A 20,485-nucleotide genomic window follows, 5' to 3' on the forward strand; every position below is an offset into this window, starting at 1 on the left:
TCTGAATCAGTCACCTGGGGGTAACTGCTATAAATATATATTCCTAGGACCTACCCTAGACGTACTAAGGAGAGAGACCAGGAATCTACCTTTTACTTTACTTTATTTATTTATTAACTTAATTAATGTATTTATTTTTGAGAGAGCGAGTGAGCAGAGGGGCAGAGGGAGAGAGAAAGAGAATCCCAAGCAGTCTTGTGCTGTCAGCGCACAGCCCAATATGGGGCTCCATCTCATGACAGTGAGATCATGAACTGAGCTGAAAATCATGAGTCAGACACTAAACTGACTGAACACCCAAGAACTCCAGTAATCTACATTCTAACTGAACTCCTTCAGGTTATTCTTAATGTCATTAAATTTTGGCAATTATAATCAACTGAAGCTAAAATATTACTTCCACCAAAGACTGTTTACTACCTTTGTACTAAATAATTTCCTTAAAGCTCAGAGTATCTGCCTGGAAAAAGATAGATTGAGATTTGACAACATGCTTTTTGAATATATTCTGTCAACTACTTCAGAAAGCTGACCTACCTGCAAAATGTTATACCAAAAAAAAAAATCCTGTTGTATTCATTTTTTAAAATACTATTTTAAATCAGGCACCATACATGCTCCTCAACATCATTCTAAGATACTATTCACCATATCCTACCACTCATCATGTCTCAAAGCACTTACGTTTTTTAATCCTGTTTCAATAGTTCACTCCGAGTACACAAAGCTACTTGGCTTATAAAAAATTCTCCCCAGTATATCTGAAGGAATACATTGGATGCATTTAAAGAGGAATCATGTAGCAATCTTAAAACTTCGTATGGTTCCATCATTTAGATGTCAAACCATTACATATAAACACACACATGCTAAATTCTTTAAAGATAGTAATATTTAGATTCCTTATTTTTTATTTATAATAATAATTTAGAATAGTAAAATTATTTTGCAAAAAGATTTTTAAAAATTAAGCACCTATTCTATCACTGCAGTATAAGATCAACTGTTAATAGTATACAGATAAATGTGAAATGAGGATTAATATATGAATAGGTGTGTGTGTGTGTGTGTGTGTGTGTGTGTGTGTATCCAAAAAGTATGGAAATTTTTTTATCTGGGAATCAGTCAAATCATTTTCTTTGTATGTAATGAAACACTAGCTCTTAATTTAAATTGAGGGAAAAACGTGGTACTAAAGTTAATAGGAGGAAAAAGAAATTCTTTAATCTTCTTGCAATAAGAACCACTTTACTTTGGATAAAACTATGAGCTGTGCTCCTTTGGTAAGTAATAGCCCTTGAAGAGATGAACTTTTGAGAAGTTGGCTTATGCTACATTTCTTTTTGATTTACATATAAAATCTGCAAGGTATTCATCTGATTCTTTAAGCAAGTTTCTACTGGAAGAGCCATGTAGAAAAAGTTACTACCCCCACCCCAGAATTCATAACATTCTATTACTGTACAAGAGAGCAAATATTTTATATATTGGTATACAATTTCTTTTTGTCTGGCTTTTGCCATTTGATCAACACAACTCTAAGAAATGGTGATATTACCTTGCCCGTTTGTGAACAAATAGATTGAAGCTTGTATGGTTAAGTGACTGACTCACCAACGTCCCCTAAGCCAATTAAATGGAAGAATCGGGACCCCAAATCACGTCTTTTGATTCCAGATTTAAAACTGCATTCACAACACATGCTAGCAATTTAAAATCAAGCTTTGTGGATGATAATGATTGTGAATATAACAGGAACAGAGAGAGACCGGGACTGGAGAGGGATATGGCAGAGCAGTCACGACTGCATCACCTGTGGTTTGTGCTAGTATTTAGGTGGAGAAAGCCTTGCATACAGATTTTGAAGGAGATAACATGGTCCCTTACAGAGTGGAGACATGGATGCTATTGTCCTTGCATGTGCATGGGGTATGCACCAAATACTAATAATGCACACTTAGGGACGTGAAAATTATACACCACGTCTATCAGCTTCTTCTTAAGTCTGTTAATCAATTTTAATCTAGTAATTAATACATTACAGGGTTGTAAGTGCTCAGTAACTGATTTGAAGTTAATTGTTAAGGAAGAGGTCTTTGAGCATGATTTTATTCTTATTTGTCTGCCCTCTAAGCAAGAAGAGCCTACGTTTTCTTCAGAGCTTTCATTAGAAGAACTTAAAACGTATTAGCAGAAACCTTCCATATAAGTATAATGAAATGCTGCTCTAAGTATAAAACTGAGTATGTGCTAAGCAAGTATGCATATAGTCAGGCTGATCTATATCAACTACTAAAACAGTGTTTGAAAACTGGTGAAGGGGATAGAGTAACTGTCTAAAACACTTCTAAGCCATGTAGAGTCAGATAGATTTTTTTGAAATCATAGAAAAGTATACTAGAGAAAAAGTGCTGAGGGTTTGAAACGGCATTAATGATATGTTTCTTTCACATGTAACGAACCTGTTCTGTATCATATTAGTTACCTTAAAGCACAGAGAAATGGTAATTATTAAGTTGCTTTCTAATCTGAAAGCACCAAGTCAAAGCAATTAAGAAGTTGCTTATTTATTTTTTTAAACATGTATTCATTTATTTTTAGTTCTCTTTTTTTTCTTCTCTACTATCCTGGAAACAGAAATGTTTTCCCTAAAGAAATCCAAATACATCTGACACGTATAATAATCTTATTAAATGAATAAATGTATTCATCAAAAATAAACAATACCTAGATAAAATTATATCTATGTATTGATTATATGAACAGTTTATCGACGACCTTTTATATGTAACCTAGACACAGAGGTAATACATGGACCCAGCTATGAAGAATTTACTGCTTAATGGGGAACATGAAACAAACACACAAATAACTATACATTAAAAAAAAAAAAAAAGAAAGTGAGAAGTACAAAGCAGAGATAACAATAAAGCCTGGTGAGTTAAAGGAGAGAGAGGTCTGGGGTGGTTTGGTGATAAGAGAAGACATCTGTGATGGAAAGACAGGAGGAGGAGTCTCATTGGGTTAGAGACAAAAAGGAAGGGCAATCCAGACTGCAGGAACAGACAGAGCAAAGACAGGGCCATGGGAAGGCCCAGAACACCAACACTGGGGGAAGTGGTCTATATGCAGCGCCCATGTGCAAAGGGCCTGGCAGGAGATAAAGCTGCATTTGGGGGCTGGAACCAAATCAGTGAGGGCCTTGAAGGCCAGGCTGCAGAATTTGGCCTTCGCTTCTTAGTTAATCGGAATTCATCCATTCCAAGATTTCACCCAAGGACAGAGTCGGAATATTTAGCTAACTACTCTAAGGGCTAAGAATAAGGCTGCACACCGGGATACGAAGAGATCTTATTAAATAAACTCGGGATTCTTCTACTTCCTAAAGCTTCTGCTTCGGTTGCCAGCAAGCTGAGAGATAAATTTAGTGCTCAATTTCATCTCAAGCACTTGGTTCATCTCTTTTCCTTCTAATTGATTTGTTATGTCTCTTTTTTACAGTCCTATTTCATGTGCACTTTACTGTTGTAAGCCGACTCACATCCTTTTTTGATGGAGCATGCGTCACACATAAATAAAATTAAAGTAACGTTTGTCCTGCTACCAGGTAAGGTTGTAGATGTACTTTTAAGGTTAAAAGTTTCAGAAGAGAAAAGAGAAGTTAAAACTCACCATCAAGCATAGCTCACGCTTCTAAAAATATTTCAATGAAAGATGGCCACCTTGGATTAGGATACCCAATGTCTGCAGTTGACAACTGCTCTAAAATCTACAACTGTTGGGTTCAATAACCTATTTTTTTTGTTGTTTTTTTTTTGCCTGGCTGTCCAGTTTGACCTTCCCTGTGAATCAGTGTTCGCACCAGATGCCTAAATGACCTTCTGAAACTTACAAGGCTTCCAAGGCTACAGATATTTTCAGCTGTATCAGCCCTGGCTGTCACAGCATTCTGCATGATATTGAGTGGCAAAACTGGAGCCTCCTGTACGAGCCTGACCTTTTAAACTCACAATATTGTGCTGCCACTCAAAATTGAGTTTTCTCTTTCTGCATTACTTTGTGATACCATTTCCCTTGCGTAATTGTAAAATAGCATTCTAAGCATAAAACGGTACTTTTCTTTACATGAAAATACTTCACTTCTACACAGGAAACCTAACACGGATAGAGGCTTTAAAATAAATATTTATTGACATCTATAAATAATTTTTCTTTAATTTCTAAAAAGATTATTTAAATTTTGTGGCAATAAGAACTATAATGTCATTATTTCTGCAATGGCCAACTTGAAATTTGAAAGATGTCTAAATTTTATAATTACACTTTCATAATTACATCAGCTTGTGTTAACCATTATGTATTCAATGCCTAGCACAGTGCCTAGAATATAAAGGAACCCAAATTAATATTTAAGTGAATGTTGCAGAATCTTTCACATTTAATTATTCTTCATTTATCATAGAACTATTGGGCTGAAATACAGGTGCTTAATTTTCTTGCCAAAAAAATTAGCACATCAGCATGGGATATTTCTCTTTAAAAATATGTCTGAGAATGCTTGGTACACAAAGGGAAAATATTTTTTGAATACATGAATGTCAGGTCACTTATAAACAGAAAACTGTTGCTGTGGGACTAGGTTAAAGTTTAACAGCAGTGGATGAAAAGAGCAGTGGAAATCAATTCATTAAGACACAGATTAAGGTTCTTAATAATAGTATCTATCAACTATTTAATCTCAAGCCTTCAAAACTACTGGAGTGATAATGTATTCAAAATGATACATGTATATTAGAGTATCTTTTATTTCCATTTCCTGCTATGTTTTCACAAGTCTTCCTTGTAGCCAGGGCAGAGAACCACAAAATGATATTAAATAAATATTTCAGAGCCAAATTCATAAACTAACATTGGTTGGTGAATGTATCCCTTAGCCTCATACATTTATTCTATTCCATTTTTAGCTATAACGTCTGTGCTACTTTGTAATCCTTTATGGAATATACATGTACATATGGATTAACACACATATATGCACACAAGACACACACATGCACACACTCTAATTACCCTGATAGGGATTTGAAGGAACGTGAGAAGATTTAATCAGAAGATTAATCAGTCTTCAACTGACTGTCAACTTTCAATAACATTTGTGATTATTTTAAGGTTGGCAACAGATTTCTGTATTTTAGTGATGAGAGAAATGAATTCCCTAATGCTTTCAATAATGCAGCTGAATAAATTGGAAGAGTGTGTGCAATACTGTCTTTGGACTCAAGACACTTCTTAAAGTGGGCCACTTAAAGCCACCCAACTGAGCCACTGGCAGTGTGCTATGTCACTCAGAAGTGACATCAGAAACTTCACAGGTGCTAATGATTTTGAGTCTAAAAGTAGATTTCGCTGATCTTGGTGAGCGCTGGGGCAAAGGGTATTAGGTGTGAGTAGAACTAATACTATGCAAACCACACTTGATCTAGCTCTTTTTCCCAAGCCAGCAAAACTCCAAAAGTCCACTTCCCGGTCTCTGCTGTTTTGTCTGACCGTATTGCTTCAAAACCCGTCTTTCACATCTTCCCTTCTTCGTTAGGTCTTTCCGGAACAAACTTGGGTTAGGCCTCAAATCTCTACTGCTGTCAGTATTTGTGTACTTCATTCACAGCATACTGAGGGAAACAAACAAGCAGACAAGAAGCCAAGCTGCTGGGTTAAGATCTCAGCACTCGCGGTACCTTCCTACGTGACCCCTGAGCAAATTACCTGACCTCAGCCTCACCAAGCCTCCATTTTCTCACCTGTGAACTAGAGAGAGGGACGGCACCGCATAAATCTCACAGTGCTGGGAAAGAGCCATACATGGTCACATATGTAAAAGAATAAGTCCCTACCAAGTAAGTGGCTATTTTTGTAATTATGACGATCGCTAATGGTCTGGCCCTGTTGCGATTTTGGTTGTTTTTCTTATTTCACTAAAAATGGACTTTTCTCTCCAGGCTATCAACTTCAAAAAAGCAGAAACCATATCCTTCATTTCTCTGGAAAATGCCAGTCAAAATCTCACGGTGGACTTTTTTATGCAGAGGGCTTTAAATAAATGTTTATGATTAAAAATGAATAGTAGTAAGCCATGAAATAAAAATTCTGAGTCTTCTAACCCAGCCTGCAGATTAAATCCTGGAAACAAGGGATGAACACTTCACAGCTGAATGGGGTCGCACAAAATACGCACAGTTGCACTTTCACCATTTGAAAGTTTGGAAGCTAGCCTACAAAATACAGCTTTATTTCCTGCACACAAAGAAAAAGCTGGAGGAAAAAGAGCATCGTGTGCATATCCAAAACCCTTTGTCATTAAAGTAAAATACAACACACCTCTCTCTTATAGATTTTTCCTTTCTGTTAACATAAAAGTCGCAGGCTCTGAAACTTGACTGTCAATACTGAGTGACTTAACCCCCTACTCAAGGAGTTAGCACTAAGAAGCTTCGGATGAACTATGTGTCCCCATGTTTCTCCCAAAGTGCCAACATCAGAAATCAAGCCATCGTTTCTGTCTCATCTAGGATGCCACTACATTTGGGTCATGCTGATGTATCCAATCCTTACACAGAAAAACAAGCACTTTAAGCGTTGAATCACATAACTAAAAGGAACTGTGAGTCGATTTTGTCTTTCCTCCAACATACAGAGCACGTAAAGAGTTAACGTGTCTACTGGACGGTTTTAGGCAAATTCCACACTCTGCCCACAAGCAGCCTATTCTTGGCTCCCGTGCCCACTTTGTTTTGCCCGTACATTACTTGTGAATATTCCAATCACTACACTGGAAACTACTTTGAGAACAGAGCATGTCTTACCTCTGCCCGGGACAGGATAAAGGGGTACGACAAGCAGCACGTGAACACTGCTCAATCGGTATTTGCTACGTGAGAGGGTTTTCCTTTGAGGCCTAAAACAATGGCATGAGCCTTCCATTTTCCTTCCCTAGACATTATATAATTTCATTTGCTGTGTGTTCTAAACAGCTCTGTAAGAGAGGAATTTGTTAGCAAAGTGACACGTCTCCAACAGAACACGTCTTCAGTTAATAGTTTCTCTCTTGAAATCCTAAGCTGTGCTACACAGTGGCTGAGGGCACACAGACTGCTGTGTGAACATGATACAACACGAAAGCATGAAATAACCACATCAGGAAGATAAATGAAGATAAATGAATTTAGTGTGTGCTCTGGAGCTACCCCTATCATTTCTCAGTGAAAATTTTATGGCATCGCATTATTGGTGTGAAAGTAAATTATCTCCTGAAACTTCACAAAGCTTCCTTGGAGAGCCTCCCGAAACGCAATGTTGTAACAGGTCACACCATTGCAAGCCCTTTTCATATCTGCTGAAGACAGGAGGCCTAGGGTGTTTTGTTTTGTTTATAAATCTAAGAAAGAGATTATAAGCATTTGTCAAACTATAAGCCAAAGTCAAAGCAGAAAGACAAAAGTTTATTTGCCAGCCTTTTAAGTTAAATTTACGCCTTCCTGACTTGTGTCATTTGTGGTATGGGTGAAGTTTTAAAATTACTGTATCGTAACTATACCCCTTGCATCCCCAGCAGAATCATCAAGGGGTAACAAAAAATGCTGTTCTGAAATAAGAAAAGACAGGGGTTCAGTTCAGTTTGGCTGCTCACCAGCTGTGTGACTTCAGGCAAGCAGGTTAACCTCTCTGCGTCTCTGTTTCCTCACCTCTATCAAGAGAATGATGGCTCCTGCCACGAAGGCCTGTTCCCTGTTTCACACCATTACCAGGTGATTCTTTCAAAAGAGAACATAAGCTGGCAATGTCTCACAGAGAAGACACTCGGATATGGTAGCTGGCCTCCTTACTTTCCCCCTGTGCATCCCGTTTCCTCACAAACGCTGAACAGAGAGACAAATTTCTCCTCCACACAGCACACCTTGACTACTCAGTTCCACTAAGACTTCCTTCTTTGGATTTGCTTCTTTCCTTGACTTTCCTCCTTTGGTACTCAATAGTATAGCACCAATACTCAACTGTACTATTCACTTTTCATATCTTTCTCTTCAGCTCAATTACACGCCAACGAAGAGAAACTAAGTAATTCTCCTTTGGATCCTCTTCTGCCCTACTATCATCCCTTGACTCTAATAGGTACTCAAAGTATGTCTGTTAATTGGTTATTTAGCAGAACACAAAGGATGAACTGATTTCCCTGTACGGCCTTACGGTTAACATAGTAGAATAGCTTTTTACGTGAAAAGACCTCAGCACTTAGCAAACTTTGATCCACTACTGAGAAACAGACACAATATTTTCTCCCAACACAGTATTAATTGCTCCCAAAATAATATTTACTTTTCAAAACCCATCCTCAAAACTCTGTTTCTCTGAGTCATTTCCCACATGCAATCTTCGGTAAATGTAGGTCCCCCAGAAAGCGTCGTGCACAATTCTGCTTGAAGGATAGATTTTTCAACGGTCTCAATTCTTCTGGATAGTTCAAATTAGTTTTTGAAAAGGTCATGCAATACCTCAGAGAGACTCTATACCTGGGTCAAAGATCTGCTTGTATTCCCTGTTGTTCACTTTTGCTGTGCTCGTCGTATCTCTTAAAGTCTTCTGGATGGGGCATTTAAAACCAAATATTATCTAATGCCACTAAATTGACAATGCAGCTTTCCCTGAAATGTCTGAGCAATGAAATTCAAATAACGGCTCAAAATAATTTGGAGTAAATTTGTCTAGTTAAAATTAGCCCAATGAACAGAGAAAGCAAAGAAGAATTTCTAATTTTAACACCATTTAATCTTAGTTACTTAAAAAAAATGAACATTTTGTGAACATTATCTTAACAGTGCAACTGAACAGATTTTTATCTTATCTTTATAAGCACAAGGCAAAAATCAGATAAACTAATAATAGAAAAAGACATCCTAAGTGTGGCTCTGACATAATACTAAGAGGCATAAAAACAAAAGCTGAAATAAAGCACTGTTAACATTATTTTCTCTAGCTCTCTGTAAACATGCTATGAAGACATAAACAGAGCAATTTTTATTATTTCTCATGGAAATACCCATCTAAAGAAATAATAAGTGGTAAATAGGTATAAATAGAATCTCCTTCTTGAAAACTGTCCTGATTTCATGGGAATCTGTCTATGCATGTTAAATACAACATAATCTATCATTGCTCTGACATTTTCTTCTTAAACTATGTTAAGCCATTTACTTGTAAAAAGCATGTAAGGACCTTAAGCAAAATGGCCTGTGAGAATGCCTCTAAAGTGTTCTATTCTATTCAAAACATAACTATCCTCACAACACCAAGAAACTGTTAACTCAGTGTAACTGCTTACTTATTCCCATATGTACATCATTCTGTTTGTAACAGTGTCTGATTATTAAGGAGTTTTATTTCCAGGAAAGAGATTCTCACAGTTATACTGATACGTTCCCTAAAATAGCAAGGTCTGAGAAGCAGAAATGTCAGTGGCATTGAGCACATTGCAAACTTACTTTATCATGTATCTATGTGACACCTGCTTTATCACAGAGGCCAGGTTACACCGGTGTTCCTTTAATGAGGGACCAGAAGTACCTGGCCAACACTGCAACACTTCCTAGCAAATAACAACATACGCCTAAAGAGGAAATTATGCTTACTTCAGAATTACCAATTTGGGATGAAGAATTTGGCGACCTTCTACGGCTCCTCAGATCCTGTGCTTTATTTAAAAGAGGTGGACACAGAAATGGCATGGTTTAAGAAGTTAACACGCAGCGTCCACTTAATCGAGTTATAGAGTTCCTGACAGAACGCAATTTCAAGTGTTTTTATCTTACTGATATTTAGAATAAAGTTCCTGATCATAAAAGAGCTCGCAAGTAGCAACATAATGAACAGAATTAACATTAAAGATTGAAATTTTTATGTAAAACTTTTCTGATGAAAAGTTTAAACGATTCTTACTATATTTTAAGAATCATTTTTAACACCTCCCATTCCCTTTCACGTCCACATCTAGTCAGTTGCTACATCCTATGGACCCTATGCCTGTCACTTCTCCCCCAGTGAACATGTCCTCCTTGTCACTTCCCATCATTTCCCTCAGTCCTTCATCTCTTTCCTACAATCTCTACTTCATCCTGTGCGTCCTATCCTTCCTCTAAATTGTCACTAAAATAGGTGCCTGTCGGGTTACGCACCTGGCCAAACGTCTCACGTTCCCAGCTGGGTGTCAAACTCGTACCACCTGTTTCTCAATGCCCACCTCCTTTCCCACCTAATTCCCCCCTTCTCCCTACTCTATATGCTGTCCACCTCCCCCTATGCCTTTTCTCTCTATCCTCTTTCTGTTCATTCTTTTCGAGCCTCCCCAAACACTGGAGCAAGTGAGACTCTGCTAAAGTATTCCAAATGTCTGCGGTCTTGATCTCCCATTCACACTAACACAAGCATTCTTTAAATCTGCTTTCATTCTTTCACGTACAAACATGGCTTCTAGAACTGGGCCACCCTGGTTCAACTCCTTGCTGTGCTACTTATTAGCGACGCCACTTGAGACTATTAACTCGTGAGTGCCTCGGTTTCCCCATCTGCGAAGCTGAGATATCGACAGTAACCATGGCACAGGGTTGTTCTGAGGAATACATGAATTGATTCGTAAATCTTACCCTGGCACATAGGAAGCAGTCCAAAATGTAAGTAATCACCATGACAGTTCTTACCCTCATTACTATTCTTTATAGACCATTTCCAAATGGTTAAAAACATGGACATTTGAATAAAGACAGAAAACAAGCCTCCTAATTCTACAAATGACAAAAAAGAGCTGTCTAGCCATGCTACTTAATCCTGAAGATAAAGGTCATAAGGCCTATTTTACAGCTGCAGAAAAAGATTAAATGAGCTATTTTATAAAGAAATGGACAGCAAAGTACAACTTCTACTAATTATTGTTTATATGTTTAGAACTTCACAGATACAGAACTTAAGGACTAAAAGGAGTCAATGGTTGTTCCCAGATCACATATCCAGTCAGATCTGGTATAAAATGAAGTCTATACATGGTGAAGCTTCTCTATGCCTACCCACCCCACCCCCCCAACCAACAAAGTCATTTGTTCCTTTCAAAACACAGACAAAAATGCAGTAAGTATATCCAGAACCGGAAATTTTAAAATGATAATAGTAACACTGATATCACCTCCTACATTTGCAGAGTGTGTTCCACTTTTCAAAAGTTCTCCCCCAGTGAGGTCTGTTTTTGTTGTTCTGCTTGCACTGCAACAAACACTGGGGCTTTCAAAACGAACTTAGAGGCTGTTTATAAGAACTGATGTATCTTTTCGTACACTACTTCCTGAAACTAAAATTTGGTAAAGAGAAATATCAATGAGGGGGCCTTTGGCTGAGGAATGCTGAGTCACAAGTCCAGCCAATGGTTCAGAGCTTTTCCCAACAACTTTTGCCGGACAGCAGGCCTCTATGCCTTCCTTTCTTTGTATCTGTCACCTGTCCGGACTACCACCACCGACCCCAGACTATCTTTCTGCTAGGATAAGAGCTGCCCATCCACGTGGAGTGCTAAAAGGTCATTGCAAAAGTAATTCTTTTCTTGCAATCAGAGAAGGGCAGAAACAAATAAAATGTGAATGTCTCATTACTACTACCATCAACAATGCTGGCAAACAGATTGCTAGACACAGGATTACAAATTGTAGATACTATAAGCTCTGACTGGTCTTGTAAGTTCTAAGTCTAAATCAAGTTCAAAAAATGCCTTTAACGATGTTCTAAATATGAACTGCATAATGCCTTATTTTGGCATTCTTGCTATTTAACATGCTTGTGATGTGTTTTGACTATTAAACTGTAAAGTCTCTGTTTATATTTCCTCACACTCCCACTGCACATATTATTGTTACCACACTTTTTAGCATTTTCTGGAAGAGTCTGTTCAGTCACAATCACTGTAGACAGATGTTAGTATGCTGCGAACTCAAATAAGAAGGTATAGATGATGTTGCCACACGTTCCACAGACTATCTACTTAAAGCATTTATTATTTTTCAAAACCCACAAAACTGTACTCCTAATTGGGCCAATTATACCAATTATACCCATACTCTGAAACCATCATTTAGTACCTTCTGCTTTTATTTCTTCATTTCTCTTTTATTCAATGTCACATGAGACTGGATACTCAGGCTGTTTCTGATTAAAATCTCCTGGCTAATATATACTTCTCTCAATGCTGCTCATCACGCTTTATACATCTCTTTTCCCAAAAGGAAATCACTGCTTTTTCAATACATTTTAGCATTATTTCCACTTCTTAACTTTAATATATACATTTTTAGAAAACACCTCATTGTAAACAACCTCACTGTCACTGTCAGTTTACTCTCAATTGCCTAGTCTTTGGCAATTTCTCTCCATCCACTGTTCAAATTCATTACCCACGCTGGTCTCCTGACACATAGTAACTATTTGGTGCTTCAACAGTAAAACTGATGGCAAAAGCTATCAATTATTCTCATATAGGACATTTGGAAATCCATATATTTCTACTAGAAAAATGAACTAAATAAATGGACTAGAACACATATAAAAATCCCGTGTCGGGATGCTAAATATAAAGGCATGAGAAACATGGAAATATCACTGAATACATATAATTAAAACTGGCTTAATAGAATATTTTTGTATGGCTGGAAAATAAAGAATAGCTTTTTTTCCCCATTATTTATGCGTTAGGACTGTTTCCTTTATTATATGTATTGGTCAGAGCTACATTAAGACTTAGTTTTCCTTATCTGAACTTCCAAAACCATGTTACCAAGCCACTGTTTATGAAATCTCACTTTCTACTTACAGTTATTTTCAAAACTCTTAACTTCTGCTATCAGACTGCTACTTCTTTGAACAAGTGTACTTTGGCTAAGTTTGGTAGATTTCACTGAGCCTCGCTTGCTATTTTCGCCACAACACATATTCACTTATAAATCAACAATACAAAATAAAATCTCTCAAATCGACTGTGATGTTTATTTCATATGATTAAACTTGTTCCCATGATCCTCGCATCTTGTTAGCTCTTTAAGACAAGTTCATTCTTAATAGCTCCCAAGCTGTTTTAAAAATGAAAATATACTGTTAAATGTAAGTTCCTTTTAAAAATTCTTTGGAGGAAGAAGTGTCAGTTAAAGAGGGACAGGAGTTGATATCTGCACGGACTTTAGGTTATATGCTATTTAGCACAATTCTTTTTAATACTTTGATGTTTTTTAACATCCAGATTATTTGAATAAATTATTAGCATTGACTCGGGCACACCTAGCTTTCACACAAACACTCACATAAAAATTGTGTCCACATGCGTGATTATGTACCTTGTCAACTGTTATTCACCTCTTTGGATATATAAAAGATATACTTGTCAATTTTTATTTAAAAAAAATTTTTTAATCTTTATTTATTTTTGAGAGAGAGACAGAGTGTGAGCAGGGGAGGAGCAGAGAGAGGGAGACACAGAATCCGAAGCAGGCTCCAGGCCCTGAGCTGTCAGCACAGAGCCTGACGTGGGGTTCGAACTCATGAACTGAGAGATCATGACCTGAGCCGAAGTCGGACGCTCAACCAACTGAGCCACCCAGGCACCCCTATACTTCTCAATTTTTAAGACAACGCCCATGGAGATGACAGTTTTTCTTTTGCAGTATACATACTACTGGAAGCATAACAGTTATTTCAGAAACATCTCCTTTTTAAAAGAGTTGATCTCAGTGGAAAAGGAATTCTTCACTCCATGCAAGATGGCTACCTTTCATCATGAGATTATTACATCCTGAACTGTTTTAGCAAAGGATAATCACAAAAACCTGAATAAGATCTCAAAAACAGTGGGAAAAGTGTCAACTATATAATGCCTAGTACTATAACATAAATGCTTTCAAGATTCTTCATTTTTATGGATGTCACGGGTACCCAGGTTAAGATGTCTCTTGGAAAACGTAAATAATTGTCTATAAAAGAGGTACTAGAGTCATTAAAAACTAATAATAATATATAAAAACCTATAAACATGTATTTGCTAAGTGTTTTTTTCCAGGATATAGCTGTAATGTTTATATAAATATATATTTGTATAATATGAAAAACACTACATAAAAATCAATTTCCCTATCTCAAATCTAAAAATATAAAATATGTCTAGAGACACTTAATGCCACATGTCAATAGCTGTTCTTGAATTCTCTGCTTTGCAATCAATATCTCTCCAACCATTAGTGAATATGCTCCATGACTCATCAGAAATGATATGCGAAGTTAATGGGGATCATTGTTCCCCCCACACTCCCTACATGCATCGACACTAATGGCAGTTACGCCTCATATAGTGGGAGACAGATTCAAGATGGCACCAAGCCAGGAGGCAACTCTTCTGAGGTTCTCTAAAACCTGCCCTGCCCGTAGAAAGAACCCACTATATCCATCTTGTCCTATATCTTTGGCATCCTTCAAGGAAATAAAAGTAAGCATGCTTTATATGGATAAAAAAGAAGCGCATTTTTCCAGCTTAACACTCACTGTGTATGGCAAAATGGACTTCAGTTATGAAAATATCAGAGGGGAATGTTTCCAGGACCTATGCCATTGTGCTTTGTTTGCTAGTCAGATGCTTTCTCAAGAATGTGTTCAAATTATAAAGACAATGTCTCCATGTATAGAAATTCCCGAAAGCCCGTATTACCACAGAAGCATATTTTTACGTTTCCTAATATTCAAAACAATGCCTTATACCATACAAGTGAAAATCTCATTCTTGTGAATTTATTAATTAACAATTTGGTCAGGAGTTTGTTTGGATTTACTTGACGTTTTTATTTTCTAAGGAAGGAAAGTCATAGGAAAGGAAAATACATATTAAGCATTTGAGGATAATTGCTATTTACCAAAATCTCGATTTTAAAATAAGTTTTAGTGACTCGTTTATGTTTGGTAACTTCAGGACAATGATAGCTATAGTGTCTCTAAAATGTTCCTAAGTAGCAATCATACTCTATTCTGGCCTTTGAGAGGTGTTAGGACTCATCCACTAATTATAAGCCTCTTCTCTGTTATTACTACCTCACCATTAAATCTCTAAACTAAATAGTAGTTTTGAGGAAATAAAAATAGATGTTAGGTAGTGTGTTTTCTTAGATTTTGGTTACAATGGATAAGAAAGACAAGGTATTTGTGTGTATAATATACTTTTTTAGCTTGTGAAAATAAAAGTCAATTTCATTATTTTAACCAGCAAACTCGTGAGGCTTTCTCTCAGAATTCTGCTCCCCTGATCTATTTGAGAACAGCACTGTCCAATAGAAATGTAATATAAGCCACATTTGTTACTTTAGGTTTTCTAGTAGTGGTATTTTAAAAAAGTAAAAAGAAACAGGTGAAATTAATCTAACTGAATATTCTACTGAAACCAATCTATCCAAAATATTATCACTGCAACACATAATCAGTATTAAAAATACGAATCAGATGCTTTACATTCTTCCCTTCGTTCAAAGTTTTCCAAATTCAGAAGGTATTTTACACTTAGAGCAAATCTCAGTCCCAACTAGCCACATTTCAAATGCCCCACAGCCACATGTGGCTAGTGGCTACCGCATTGGGTGGCAATTCTGGATTTCCAAAAATATGAAGCTCTTGAGCCTAAAAGGCCATCACTTCAAAATCTCCCTATGTAACATCTTCTATAATCAGCATTGCTGCTAGGATTTTATTTTGAGCCAAACATTTAAGTGAATACATTTTGCTTCCTTCCTTCACTCCTCTCACCCTGCCTTTCTATTGCGTACCCTGATGACTTTCTCTTAAGGGCGTAAGAAACCCCAGCGACCTATTCTCTTTAGCTTCTTCTGAGCAAGATCTGAGATGTTCTCGAACCTGTGCGTCTTCAGTCACCAAGCAGAAAACCAGAAGGTGCAGCAAAAGGCTATTCTCTGTTTTCATAAATAGAGATATCAAACACAGGTCTAAGGAACGGCAACACCGATAAATGCCAAGGGCAACCTTTTTGCTTACAATAAAAATAGGAGATTTTATCTAATAAAGTAACACGCCCTGCTTCAATGAGAAATATGATTTGACTCTTCCCCTCACCCCAGGAGAAACCTTGGGATACTCTGTTCTTGGTCTGGAACAGAACCCAGTGCTTCATTTCATAGGAATTCTGTGCCCAGAGGAAGAACAGAATGCTGGAAACAGAATTTAATGAATTCAACTTGGAGTCTTAAGTTTGCTTCAAATGTGGAAATGTAAACACAAGCAATAATATTTTAAACCATGAAACACTTTGGATTCTCCACTGGCATGGCTGCATTGAGTACCACACTCAATGTGTATCTGCACACAAATTTGTTCTTAGTAACACGAGAAAAAAAAAATTAAACTAGGCACATGCGAGCTTTTCTGAGTCTCTTAGTAATAATAAAACCTGATTATTATGTCTTAAGTGACACTGTAATTATAGACGGATGGATGAACAGGTTTTCTGGTGCTGACCTAACCTGTTCCCTCAAACACAAAAGGCAAACTTTTGTAGTGCTCGGTGAGGGAAACCCCCCCATTAAACAAATAAAACTAAAAACTATGTCTACATCTTGAAAAAAAGCCCTACCAACACAATAATCCAAAAGAATTTCACCGCCATGCAAATACACCACATGGATGAGAATCAGAACTCTGTCAGGTTCCTAAAAAAACAGTTTCTAGCTATAGCTGTCACCCACCGACTTTAAGAAAGCAAAGATACAAGTGTCAACAGTGTGCTTTCTCAGGCTACAAAGTAACTTTATTCAGTGTCTCTGGCTGTAACTCTACATCTAAGGCATTCTAAGTATTGAACTAAATATTCTCAAGATGAGTTTTACAGTCCTTGAACTTCCGTTTTAACCGCTTCAGTGATTTTTTTTTTTTTCCCTATCTCAACAGCAAGACAAGGAGAGACACCAACGCTCTCAGGAACCCACACAGACAACATGGAGTGGATTACTTATGCGGGTATAGACTAGTTATGTACTAAATACCCTCTGTGTATAAACAGACACTGTGTTCAAACCCAGGAGGGAGGAACACGGCGTCCACGGGTGTAGGATTTCAAAGCGCCTTGCAGAGGGCCTGCAAATCCAAAGGGCACTAATTATGACTTCTCTCTGGGTGTATTAATTTGTTTAAGAAACGCCTCAGAGGACGGCAGAGTTTTACCATCCATCTGCTATCGCTTGTGCCTGTGCTGGTGGGGCACACAAAGTAAAGACAGTGGCAAATAACCTTTCTGGCAGCTTCTTACTCCGTTTTAATCCCAGGGAAGCACACTCCACCACGGAAACACACCATCAAATCCCAGCAGCAGCCGTCTACTCTCAGGGCCAGGGAGAGACTTAAGAACACAATGACTCTTGTAGCAACACCCCTGTAGTTGTAAAGTGCCGTGAGAGGGGCCAACACAAGCTCCACCATATACCTGCTCGTGTTACAAGCTCTGGAATCAAAGTATTCTCACATGACACATTACTACCAATAACAGATTCCGGCTCCGTTTCAAAAAAAAAAAAAAAAAAGTGTGGGGGTGGGGGGGGGGGACTACATATTTGTCCTGCTTTTGTCTAAAAACCAGAACCCAAGTACTAACTACTTTTCCTCCTCAACCTTTCGTGAAAGCAATTCAACCAACTGCGGCTCCACCCAGAGAGCGTCTATACTTACTTTTCTTACAGTTTTTGAGTGACGCACTACAAAACGATGGGGGGGGGGGGGGAGAGGAGCCCTCTCATGCAGGGCGTCTTCCGCCCTGTAAACTTGGCAAAAGGCAAACTGGACTGAAATACAGCACTCTCCATATAAGGAAGCCCAGCTAAACATGTCATGCGTAATTTATGGGTAGCAGGCAGAGAATTAACCTTTGCGTGCACATATTTGGCCCAGATGAAAACCGGGGCTGGATGGCAGCCCCCGAGGACAGGGATGCGGGATCTCTTGGGAGACACCGTGGCTCGCGTCTGATGGGCTCGCGTCTCCTCCTGACGAAGGTCATTAAGTTGTAAGTACACTTCCACGCACCTGTTTCTTTCATCCCCCCCCCCCCAACACCACCACCCCCCCCCGCCCCCCGCCTCTTTCTCTCTTTCTTTCTTGCTCTTTCTGCCTCGGCTGCCAAGCTGGAAACTGGCTGCGCTCTGACAGTGTCCGCAGAGCCCCGGGAAGGGCGGCTCGGAGCTGGGCTGCAGCTGCAACCTCCCGCTCTCCCTCCAGCTCGAGCTGGTGTGCGAGAGGAAAGCCTCCACCGCGGCGAGCCAGCCGCTGCCGCTACGAGACGCAGCCGGCCGGAGCCTCCTCTCACTTCCTCCTTCAGCCATGTACAGCACAGAAAGAGTACAAACAATGCAGAGCAGCGGAGCAGCGCGAGGAAACTGTGAACAGGGAAACTTACCTCTCACATTTTTTTTCAGAGGCAGCCCGACTGCCGACCGAGTGCCCAAGGCATTGTGGGAGTCCTGATTCCAAGAGGCCCGCGATTTAAAATTGAACTTGTCAGTTCCCGGTCACGGGAGCATTGTGAGCGCCACAACTCATTCAGCTGCAGTGGAAAGACTGTTGCATGTCGCTGTGCAGCCTCTTATCGCCGAGGTCTGGTTTCCGCTGCTGCTGCGCGGCCCCTCCCCCGCCAGCCCAGCCCCACCAGGAAGCCCGGGGCGGACTCGTCGAGCTCCCGGACGCACGCGGCCGCGAAAAAACGCTCTTCAACTTTCCGCCGCCCTCCCGCCCTTCCCCGGGCCGCCCTGGCGCCCCTCAACCGAACAAAGTCCGCAAGGGGTGGTCGTGGCCGCTCGCGGGTCGGCGCACCGAGCAAAAGGAAACCGCAGCCGGCGCTGGCGAGGTGCATCCCCGCAGCCAACCGGTGGTATGTTCCATCTTACACGTTCAACATTATTGCAGCCGAGCTATAGTGCAAACGGGACGCACCCCTACTACTTTCTGCTCCTTCCGACCAGCCGGGCGGACAAATAGGTTCTTTTTTTTTTTTTTTTTTTTTTAAAGAGGCCGGTGGATGGGTCTTTTATAAGGAAGCCGGCAAGGTTAGGTTGAAGGTGAGAATCCGATCGGCATGAAACGGTAAAGATCGGATGGGGCTGCCGCCTTAAAATGCACCACACAGTTTTTGAACGTGGATGGCTCACAGGCGGGAAAAACATCTGCAAGGCTGCCAGTGTGTGTCTGCCTCAAGTAACGGCGTGTGCGCAGTTTTGCAGTTCCTTAGTAAAACTGATTGTCACACAAGCACAAAAACTCCTGTTCGAGCTTCCCGTCTAGCTTGTAAATAATATTTGGAATGTAAAACCCTTTCTTCCCAACTCTGCATTACATGATTTATAGAAAAGCACAGCCCCTTCTTTAAAAATAAAATGCCATTTTCTGAAATACTGGAATATTCTAAGGCACATAAGTCATATTATTGTTGGAGCAAAAGAAACCACAGCCCCGAATCATAATTCATTGGGTGTTGTAACATGTAACTTGGCTTCCCTTTGAATGGAAAGAATTTGGGGTTAATGTGATGTGATAATGTTTTGGAGATTTGGGGGCAGAATTTCCTTTGGATTTAAGGAATTTTGACAACTTGTTCAATAATGAATCTAATTTAAACCATTGGTTCCATGTTTTGGACACAATCTGGAATGAAATGGTAGGTAAGGTGCAGTGTTCTTCCTACAACTTTATTAAGTTGTGTTAAAGAGGGTGCGGCTGGCTTCTGGAGGAGAAGGAAAAAGATCATGAAAGGTGCTAAGGTTCAGAAATAAGTCCAGAGGCACTAATAACAGACTTGAGTTCTGACCCTTGACTAGATCCACAAAACACTGAGTTAATACTGTGCACTGCTCCCTTCCATACAAATTAATTAATTAATTAATTAACTAGTTAATTAATTAATTAGATGGCCCTACTTATCAGTGTTAATCATTAAAAAGTACCCAAGCACACACACAGTTGAAGTAGATTAAGAGGACACCGACACTTTCTCAGAGGACAGGAATGGGCATTCTCTATCTGCCAATTAGTAGCTGTGAGGACTTCCTTCCTTCTAATTCAGCATTCACTGCAACAACTACATTGAATGCCTGCTATGCCAGAGCTACAAGAATGGATAACACAGTCCCTACACAGTCAAGGATGATACTTCTACTAGGAAAGAGACAAACCAATTAACTCTGCCTGAGGGGTGAATGCTAAGATGGTGTAGGCAAGCCCAAGGGGGCCTGAGGAAGGTTAGCGAAGGCTTCCTGGAGGAGTTATTTTGAACAGGTGCCTTGAAAGGTATATAGGAATTAGCGAGATGGAAAGGGAGTTGGGGCTGCACGAGTGAAGAAAAGAGCATGGTCAATACAACGGGCCTACCAGCCTTCCTGTT

General features: G+C 39.2%; 1 protein-coding gene across 19 annotated transcripts in view; it reads right to left on the reverse strand.

Annotated features, from left to right (window-relative positions):
* The window catches only part of MBNL1 (muscleblind like splicing regulator 1), a 205,540-nt gene that overhangs the window by 163,637 nt on the left and 21,418 nt on the right, over positions 1–20,485 (reverse strand). For 11 of the 19 annotated variants that reach the window (XR_006718634.1, XR_006718633.1, XR_006718636.1 and 8 more), the window contains exon 1: positions 18,509–18,617. The exons of 2 other annotated variants lie outside the window; for them this stretch is intronic. The gene's annotated coding sequence lies outside the window, so the exon portion shown is untranslated. Of the gene's footprint in view, positions 1–18,508; positions 18,618–20,485 lie in introns of those variants that run through there. 6 more of the 19 variants (XM_045503233.1, XM_045503227.1, XM_045503232.1 and 3 more) reach the window with 1 other exon arrangement.

Source organism: Leopardus geoffroyi, chromosome C2, assembly GCF_018350155.1.
Source record: "Leopardus geoffroyi isolate Oge1 chromosome C2, O.geoffroyi_Oge1_pat1.0, whole genome shotgun sequence".
In the NCBI taxonomy this organism is placed as follows: Eukaryota; Metazoa; Chordata; class Mammalia; order Carnivora; family Felidae; genus Leopardus; species Leopardus geoffroyi.